General features: G+C 36.9%; 1 long non-coding RNA gene across 13 annotated transcripts in view; it reads right to left on the bottom strand.

Moving 5' to 3' along the window:
* Positions 1–792: 792 nt before the first annotated feature.
* LOC127846981 (uncharacterized) overlaps positions 793–7,592 on the bottom strand; it is a 44,402-nt gene continuing 37,602 nt past the window's right edge. For all 13 annotated transcript variants that reach the window (XR_008033763.1, XR_008033755.1, XR_008033761.1 and 10 more), the window contains 3 exons: positions 5,113–5,210; positions 1,792–1,874; positions 793–936 (listed from right to left, as the gene is read on the bottom strand). This is a non-coding gene — a long non-coding RNA (uncharacterized LOC127846981). The remainder of the gene's footprint in view (positions 937–1,791; positions 1,875–5,112; positions 5,211–7,592) is intronic.

Genomic DNA, 7,592 nt, shown 5'->3' with positions numbered 1-7,592 from the left:
GTTCGAATAATTGCCGCTATATTGATGATTTCACTTGTGTCGGTTTGAAATATGATAAGTGAGCATTTTAGCTGTTTCACTTCCTTCGGTTTAACATTTCATGAGCGAGCATTTTGGCGGTTTGAATGATTGCCGCTATATTGACGATTTAAGTCGGTTTAATATAGGATGAATCCTTCATATTGATGCGTTATAATAAGATCGTTTAGGTACAAGTATGCACGAACATTTTTAATAGTGCCGTTGGATTAGGTGGTTTATCTTTCCATCTATTATTTTAGTTTTTGTGGACGTTTGTGGGAACAAAACGTGCGTGTATTTTCGTATAGAATAATGGCACAGGCACAGTTACTGTTTTCTGAAGATACACTATCTTATTTTAAGCAATATGGTTTTGAAAACATAACCTGGTCCCCAGTGTGTAAAGAAGTAATTTGTACACTTAACAATAACTTTACCTTAGTTTTGAAAAAGAGACGATCACACAGTATTTTACCAACGACAATGTTTGAAACGTTGTGTAGTTTAAAAGAAAGTTTTGAACTACTGATTTCATTTTTAGAGGGACAGTCACCATGAATGCATTTCAAGAACTCGAGTTCAAATCTGAACACCTCACATTTTATGAAGATAGACTTAAAACATTTGAACCTCAAATTCAACCGAACAAGTTTCAGTTATCATCATCTGGCTTTTATTACAAAGGTAAAACGATACAGTAGAATGTTTTTCGTGTGCAGTAAGATTACACCAATGGGGGAAAGAAGATGATCCGTTGGAAGAACACAAACAACATTCCCCAAAATGTTTATTTTTAAAAATAATTGGACAATTAAAAACCAGCAAATCCTCTGAATCTTCATGGAATCCATGGAAACCATCGGTTCACTCTGACGTGCTTCAAAATGGCGGCGTGCATTTTGGCGGTTGCGTGATCTGAAAAATTTGAAAACGAAATTCGTTAGACATAAAGCTATATAAAGAAATCCTCAAGTTATGTGTTTCGTTCCCACTTCAACAAGTGACAGAAGCACATAGTGAATATGTCTTGTTCATCATCTCAAGATTTTAAGCTAAGTTGTGAAGATGGACATAGTGTTTTGTCATTAAACAATGAAATGGGGAAAGAAGAGAATAACATAACTGAGGGGTGGAATTTTCATCATCCCCTCAATTATACATCTCAACTACAGCGAGTGTCATGATGATGCGTTCCTACTTTGACTTTTTACACGCAAAAGCTTTATGTGAAGTCAAAACAATGACTGTTCGAAAGAACTGTTATGGTTGTCATACCAATCACCCTTCACAGACAGAACATGACTGCCTCATGATATGTGATGATTAGGAGTATCAACTTGAGTTTTATTTCGAGGATATGCTGAAAGAAGTCGATGAAAATGCCATTATACGTTCTTGGGAAGAAATGATGGCCATTTCGAATATTACCCCAGAGATGGTTTTCCTTCACAAACGAGTTATAGAGAGCAAAGACTTTCTAGCCATTATGAAAACGGATCAATGGAAAGCCAAGATGAAAAAAATGGTGCTTACAATTACATAGAAAGAAGACAGATTGTTTCGCTGTAACTGATATAAAAACACAGTAATTCAACGTTATTATTCAGTCAAGGATTGATCTTCTACTAGAAATGGAGTGTTCAGATAAATTGATGGGAATGTATCTTTTGTATATGATGTAAACAATGTAAATATCCAGAACGAACTTTTACAAAAAGCAAAAAACGTGAAGTGTAGAACTGCCATGATGAAAACGATAATTTTACTAACACTTGTTGCTGCTGGTATTATCCCCGGGTTTGTTCTTCTAGGCCATGATGTCGTTCAATGCACTCCACAGCAATGGGAGCCTTCTAAAATTAACACAACACCATTGGTTTTATTGTATCGAACGGAACAATTTTCGATTATGACTGTTGGCCGCGTATGCATTATTGAGTTATCATTCAAAAACCATTTTACTATTTCGAGTCACCGTGACCTTGACCTTTGACCTAGTGACCTTTAAACCAAAAGGGGTCATCTGCGAGTCATGATCAATGTACCTATGAAGTTTAATGATCCTAGGCCCAAGCGTTCTTGAGTTATCGTATGACAACCACCTGGTGGACGGACGGACCGACCGACCGACCTACATGAGCAAAGCAATATACCCCCTCTTCTTCGAAGGGGGGCATAAAAATGCATTGTGAGAATGTTTTGGTTAAAGTTACCGGTGGTTAAATTCCACTATGCGCGGTTAGGTTACTTTGCGGTATATGGCGTTTATACAATCGAGTTACCTTGAAGGTTACTATACCTGAATAACCGCAAACTTATCAAGGTTTGAATGTTACCGACCGGTAACTTTAACCAGCATTTATACAATCGGGTGCTGGTAGGCAAGTCTGGACTGTAAAATGTGACGGTCTTTCGCCATGTCTGAATTTTTCCATTAAATGCTTTGGGCTGTCTTTCTACACTCCTTCAATGCTTGTTGCATGCTTATTAAGCCCAATTTAAGGGAAAGGTTTAAGTTAAAAATAAAAGCTGTCTGGCTGTTAAATAATTACAAATGCATTTGAGCAATTAACATCATATAATGAACAAATATTTGATGTAATAACACACAAGCATGCATTTGATATTACCAGTAATATAGGCAAGAAACAGCAAACAAGATAATGTTAAGCTACATAGGGCTTCGTACATTGCAACAGTGCTTTAATAACAGTGTTTTAAATATTCATAGACTATTAGTGTATTAAAAATATAATTTCTCAAATAAAATAAAATAATTCTCCTACCTACCTACCCACCTGTAAAATTTAGGGTTGGTAAAGGGCAAACCAACAATATTTTAATTGTGGCCTGGGGGGGGGGGGGGTGGGGGGGATTCTTGGGTTCGATGGTTGGACGTTATTTCAAACATTAAATATTAAAAATAAATATTTGTGTTTTTTTACCGTTTCAAAAAAAAATTGCAGGGGGGGGGGTGGGGGTGGAGGGGGGTATATTGTGAGGGTGTGTGATGGTAATTTGTGGGATGATCTTAAAAAAAAATTAGGGGGGGGGGGATTCGGGTAGGGGGAAAGGGGGGGGGGGATTCTTGGGTTCGATGGTTGGACGTTATTTCAAACATTAAATATTAAAAATAAATATTTGTGTTTTTTTACCGTTTCAAAAAAAAATTGCAGGGGGGGGGGGGGGGGTGGAGGGGGGTAGATTGTGAGGGTGTGTGATGGTATTTGTGGGATGATCTTAAAAAAAAAATTAGGGGGGGGGGATTCGGGTAGGGGGAAAGGGGGGGGGGGGATTCTTGGGTGCGATGGATGGACGGTATTTCAAACATAAAATAATAAAAATAAATATTTGTGTTTTTTAACCGTTTCAAAAAAAATTTCGGGGGTGGGTGGGGTGGGGGGGGGGGGTATAGTGTGAGGGTGTGGTGGTCATTTGTGAGATGATCTTAAAAAAAAAAAAAATAGGGGGGGAGGGGGGGGGAGGGCACGGGGGATGGTTTGGGTGGAGTCTATTGTGGTTTGTCAGGTAAGAGTAGTTTTGTCAAAGTATCAATCAAATCTAATCATAAATAAAGAAGTTATGGCAATTTTAGCAAAATTTAATAATTTGACCTTGAGAGTCAAGGTCATTCAAAGGTCAAGGTAAAATTTAATTTGCCAGGTACAGTAACCTCATGATAGCATGAAAGTATTTGAAGTTTGAAAGCAATAGCCTTGATACTTAAGAAGTAAAGTGGATCGAAACACAAAATTTAACCATATATTCAAAGTTACTAAGTCAAAAAAGGGCCATAATTCCGTAAAAATGACAACCAGAAATATGCAACTTGTCCTTTTACTGTACCCATATGATAGTTTGCGAGTGTTCCAAGTATGAAAGCAATATCTATGATACTTAAGGGGTAAAGTGGACCAAAACACAAAACTTAACCAAATTTTCAATTTTGTAAGTATTAAGGGCCCATAATTCCGTCCAAATGCCAGTCAGAGTTACATAACTTTGCCTGCACAGTCCCCTTATGATAGTTAATAAGTGTTGCAAATATGAAAGCAATAGCTTTGATTCTTTTGGAATAAAGTGGACCTAAACACATAACTTAACCAAATTTTCAATTTTCTAAGTATAAAAAGGGCACATTATTCTGTCAAAATGCCAGTCAGAGTTACATTACTTTGCCTGCACAGTCCCCTTATGATAGTTAGTAAGTGTTGCAAGTATGAAAGCAATAGCTGTGATACTTAAGAAATAAAATGGACCTAAACACAAAACTTAACCAAAATTTTCTATTTTCTAAGTATAAAAAGGGCACATAATTCTGTCAAAATGCACGCCAGAGTTATCTAACTTTGCCTGCCCAGTCCCCTCATGATAGTTAGTAAGTGTACCAAGTTTGAATGCAATAGCATTGATACTTTCTGAGAAAAGTGGACCTAAACGCAAAACTTAACCAAAATTTTCAATTTTCTAAGTATAAAAAGGGCACATAATTCTGTCAAAATGCATGCCAGAGTTATCTTACTTTGCCTGCCCAGTCCCCTCATGATAGCAAGTAAGTGTACCAAGTTTGAATGCAATAGCATTGATACTTTCTGAGAAAATTGGACCTAAACGCAAAACTTAACCGGACGCCGACGCCAACGCCGACGCAAAAGTGATGACAAAACATAATTTTTTTTCAAAAAATAGATGAGCTAAAAATAATGAATTTTGATGTTTTTTTTCATTAAATCAGTGTTTTTTTCTCACGTTTCCTCAAAGTTTATGCACATTTAGGGGTTTAAATGGTTTGAAAGGCACTAAATGTTGTACATATAGTTGAAATAAGTCAGCTTAATTTTTCTTGCATAAACAACTAAGCATATCGCACAAAGAAACAAAGACTGCGGCTCTAAAGCAGATGTGCGTACCATGCAAAATAGTGTTTTCTTCAAAAATCAGGCTTACCTCCCTCTACTGGAATGTTAATATCTCTGCTCAAATTGCTCAGAATTCAATAGGAAAGCTATTTTCAGGTGTTGATGACTCTATTTTATTAAAAAATGTCACCTTTGACTATGGGGCGTTGGGTGTGAAATTTGGGATATTTACCTTAATTAAGGGGGCAGTCTTCAGTTTTTCTTGAAAATCCTGAGGCCGACAACAACTGGTCTGCAAAACACCCTCAAAACAAGGCCTTCAGTCCCAACCTGAAAATAGATTCAAACAATATTAAGTGCAGCTCATCAACAGCTTGCAAATAAAGCAGAAAACAATGCAGAAAAAGCACTTTAACTGGTATCTGGGGTAAAATAGACCTTTTCGGAGGTCTAGGAACTTGCCCTTAAAACCCCCATTTTCAGATAAACCCGGCAATCACATTTATCTTTCCGGGCAAGAATACGCACACAGTGGACAACATGTTTTGCACTATCACAGCAAATGCTTTCAAACTGAGCCAAACAAAATGGGTCATTACCATTGAACTTTTTTGCACTGCCAACTTATTGAAACCCACCGTTGAAATCTGTCAAATGCCGGCTGCTTTAAGCAGGAAGTACATTTGTTTACATCTCACTGAGTATGTTGTTGTTGTTGACTAAAATTCAGGTAACTTAGTTTCGAATTATTGAAAACATGTGAAATAACTAGAATATTGACCATTTATACTTACATTTAACCTCCTGGAGTAAAAACAATTTTGTTTAGGTCATACACCTTATGTTCAGGAAATTGACCGGGGCCAATGCGCAAATAGGGCTACAAAACTGTAGACTGCCTCCTTAAGATAGCAGTCCAAAGTTTTAAACCCATCTAAATTTATATTATTTGTACTCTTCAGTCAATTCTGGATGAAACTGGGTGGTTTTCTTTGTAATATAACTGCAATGTACAATTTGAGACTATTTTTAGTGAGCATATCCGCAGCAGCATTTTCACGCAACTTTTTGGTAATTCTTTCGGTATTCTTCGCAAGTCTAAATATCACTCAAATTGCACAGATATGAGATGTAGATATAATCATATTGCCAAAAATCACTCATAATGAGTGTCAGCTTTCATCCCGAGCCAAAGTTGCTCAGTACACTGTTCAAAGTTTAAAAAATAATGAATTTTGATGTTTTTTCCTTTAAATCAGTGTTTTTTACTCACTTTCTATCAAAGTTTATGCACATTTAGAGGTTTAAATGGTTTGAAAGGCACTAAATGTTATATATATAGTTGAAATAAGTCAGCTTAGTCTTTCTTGCATAAACAACTAAGCATATCGCACAAAGAAACAAAGACTGCGGCTCTAAAGCAGATGTGCGTGCCATGAAAAAAAGGGTTTTCTTCAAAAATCAGGCTTACCTCCCCCTACTGGAATGATAATATCTCTGCTCAAATTGCTCAGAATTCAATGGGAAAGCTGTTTTCAGGTGTTGATGACTCTATTTTAATTAAAAAATGTCACCTTTGACTATGGGGCGTTGGGTGTGAAATTTGGGATATTTACCTTAAGATAGCAGTCCAAAGTTTTAAACCCATCTAAATTTAAATTATTTGTACTCTTCAGTCAATTCTGGATGAAACTGGGTGGTTTTCTTTGTAATATAACTGCAACGTACAATTTGAGACTATTTTTAGTGAGCATATCAGCGGCAGCATTTTCACGCAACTTTTTGGTCATTCTTTCGGTATTCTACGCAAGTCTAAAAATCACACAATTTGCTCAGATATGAGATGTAGATATAATCATATTGCCAAACATCACTCATAATGAGTGTCAGCTTACATCCTGAGTCAAAAGTTGCTCACTTCAATGGTCACAGTTAAAAACAAGAGCACCCCCTTGCGGGTGCAGACCACTCATCTGTTTTCTTTTTAAAGGTGAAGGGACACTCATTTTCAATCACAAAGGAGGGAGGGGTGGAGTGAAGAGGGGTGTATAGAGTGGGGGTGAGGACATTTATTACATTATCTTCCAAAAGTGCGAAAAAAAACGCCAAAAAAAAAAATCGGGGGTGGGGGAGATTCTTGGGTGCGATGGTTGGACGGTATTTCAAAAATTAAATAGTAAAAATAAATATTTGTGTTTTCTTACCGTTTCAAAAAAAAAATAAAATTTGGGGGTGGGGTTTGGGGTAAAGTGTGAGGGTTGTGGTGGTTATTTGTGAGATGATCTTAAAAAAAAAAAAATAGGGGGGGATTCGGGTGGGGGGAGGGGGGGGGGGGTGGTTGGGGGGGATTTTTGGGTACGATGGTTGGACGGTATTTCAAACTTAAAATAATAAAATAAATATTTGTGTTTTTTAACTGTTTCAAAAAAAAATGGGGGGGGGGGCTATAGTGTGAGGGTGTGGTGGTCATTTGTGAGATGATCTTAAAAAAAAAAAAATTAGGGGGGGGGGGAGGGCACAGGGAATGGTTTGGGTGGAGTCTATTGTGGTATGTCAGGTAAGAGTAGTTTTGTCAAAGTATCAATCAAATCTAATCATAAATAAAGAAGTTATGGCAATTTTAGCAAAATTTAATAATTTGACCTTGAGAGTCAAGGTCATTCAAAGGTCAAGGTAAAATTTAACTTTCCAGGTACAGTAACCTCATGATAC

This window comes from Dreissena polymorpha, chromosome 10 (genome assembly GCF_020536995.1).
Source record: "Dreissena polymorpha isolate Duluth1 chromosome 10, UMN_Dpol_1.0, whole genome shotgun sequence".
Taxonomy (NCBI): domain Eukaryota; kingdom Metazoa; phylum Mollusca; class Bivalvia; order Myida; family Dreissenidae; genus Dreissena; species Dreissena polymorpha.
Note: the sequence above shows the minus strand (reverse complement) of the source record. Positions and strands in the feature narration are given on the sequence as shown.